At 42.2% G+C, this 2287-nt stretch overlaps 1 long non-coding RNA gene across 1 annotated transcript; it reads left to right on the forward strand.

Moving 5' to 3' along the window:
* On the forward strand, positions 1 to 1740 carry LOC114148055 (uncharacterized). The gene is made up of 5 exons (XR_003596198.1): positions 1 to 36; positions 203 to 303; positions 467 to 536; positions 634 to 962; positions 1297 to 1740. It is a non-coding gene; the product is annotated as an uncharacterized LOC114148055 (long non-coding RNA).
* Positions 1741 to 2287: the final 547 nt, after the last annotated feature.

Genomic DNA, 2287 nt, shown 5'->3' on the forward strand with positions numbered 1-2287 from the left:
ACGGAGGAAGATAAGAGAACCCTGTTGACAAAAAAAGTAAGAAAACCTATTTTTACCCGAGTAACAATTTTAAATATGGATGAAATTGAGATCAGATTTCAAACCTTTTCTTTTTTCTGCAGATTTATATTCTCTGTTTTTTAACCCTGTTATGTTTTATCTTTATTTCATTTCTCCGTCAACTCATGTACCACGACTTGAGTTGACCAACAATTAAAGAAGACATGCTCCACCTGTAAACCTCCACCTTCAACACCACCAGTAAGGTGGAGGTAGAGAAGAGAACCCTGTTGACGAAAAAAAGTAAGAAAACTTATTTTTACCCAGCTAACAATTTTAAATATGAATGAAATTAAGGTCAAATTTCAAAGCTGTTCTTTCTTCTGTCCATGTTCTCTTTTTTTTAAACTCTGATGTCTTTTCTCTTTATTTCATTTCTCCGTCAACTCATGTACCTCAACTTGAGTTGACCAACAATTAAAGAAGACGACCTGCTCCAACTGCTGATCTACTGGTTGTAACAGATTGTGGAAAAGGTGAGGACATGATGACTTGATCAGGAATTCACTTTAATCATCTGTTATTTAGACAGAGATTAAGGAATGTGTGTATTATTATGTGATGATTGTCCAGCATCACCAGCAGCACTGGACCAATCAGGAGAGAGAAGACACAGAGGACTGAAGGGACTCAGAAAATCCTGCTGGAAATCCCAAGATGAAGTTTCCTGATGCAACAGGGGGACACCTGAGGACACAGAATAAAGAAGGACCATGTGAAGCAGGTCCTTCAATAACAAACCAAGCATGAGTTGACCAACACTGACAGCAGGTTACTTTGTCCATCTACTCATCTACTGGTTGTAACAGATGATGGTGAAGGTTGAGGAGATAATGACTTGATCAGAAACTGTGGCCGACAACTGCAAACGCGCAGCAAACAGCAAAACGAGCTGCAAACAGGTGAAACTGCACAGGAAAAGAGAAACTTCATTATCTTTTTACATTTTTTGTTTCATTTCATTGAAACCACAAAAATGTTTCCACCATAACTTCCAATTGTTCAATATTTTTTTCTATCAAACTTTGAGTAGTGTGCAAGAATGACCCAAACATGCTTTGACTTTATTGATCCCAAAGGGAAATGAAATGTAGTTGCAGCTCATTAATTCAGATTCTTCAAAGAGTTATTGCAGATGACTGATTGCTGTCAGCAGGAAAGATCTTTTGTAGCTGTCTGTGTTGCAGCAAACCTGAAGAAGCCTCTGACTGATGATACTCTGTTTTCCCCATACAGACTCATGAAGAGGACGGTCAGAGTCGTCCATAGCTTTCTTGACTCTTCTGAAGAATCTTTCTTTGCGTCATCTCCAGAGATTCCACAGTCATCTCCAGAACAGAACCAGAACCAATCCAGCCTTCTTTATCAGATTGTTGAGCCTTTTGAGGTTCCTGGCTCTGATGCTGCTGCACCAACAGATGATAGCAGAAGAGATGACACTCTCAGCAGCAGACTTAAAGATCTGCAGCAACTTGCTGCAAACCTTGAAGGATCTTAGCTTCCTGGAGAAGTGCAGTCTGCTCTGTCTCTTTTTGTAGACGGCTTGTCCATGTGGTTCCTGTCTTCTGTTGCGTCTCCAGTCCAGTCTGTGTTCCAGATGAACACCGAGGTATTTATATTCCTGAACCACCTCCACATCTTCTCCCATGATGGAAATAGGGTTTCCTGTTTCTCCTGAAATCAACAACCCTCTCCTTTGTTTTGTTTACAGTCAGGATTAGATGATTGTTCCCTCACCTGGCCACAAAGTGATCCACCAGATCTCTGTACTCAGCCTCTTGTCTTCCTCTGATACACAACAACTGCAGAGTCGTCTGAGTATTTCTGTAGATGACAGAAGTCGGACTTGTGCTGGAGGTCTCAACAGTAGAGGGTGAAAATGAATGGTGAGAGTACAGTGCCCTGTGGTGTTCCCATGTTGTTGAGCACCTGGTTAGACACACAGTCCTTCAGTCTCACTAACTGTGGTCTGTTTGTCAGGTTGTCACAGATGCAGGTGATTGTTGAGGCCTCCACCTGTGTCTTCTGGAGTTTCTAACAGAGCAGATCAGGCTGAATTGTGTTCAATGCACCTGGGAACCAAAGACCCTGATCCTCACTGTGCTGCCTGCTTTGTCCAGATGACAGTGGGTTTGTTGAAGCAGGTGTCTGATCAACTCCAACTCCACGGCGATAAGCAAACTGCAGGGGGTCCTGATATGTGATCGTCTGCTTACTCAAGTGGGCC

This window comes from Xiphophorus couchianus, chromosome 7 (assembly GCF_001444195.1).
Source record: "Xiphophorus couchianus chromosome 7, X_couchianus-1.0, whole genome shotgun sequence".
Taxonomy (NCBI): Eukaryota; Metazoa; Chordata; class Actinopteri; order Cyprinodontiformes; family Poeciliidae; genus Xiphophorus; species Xiphophorus couchianus.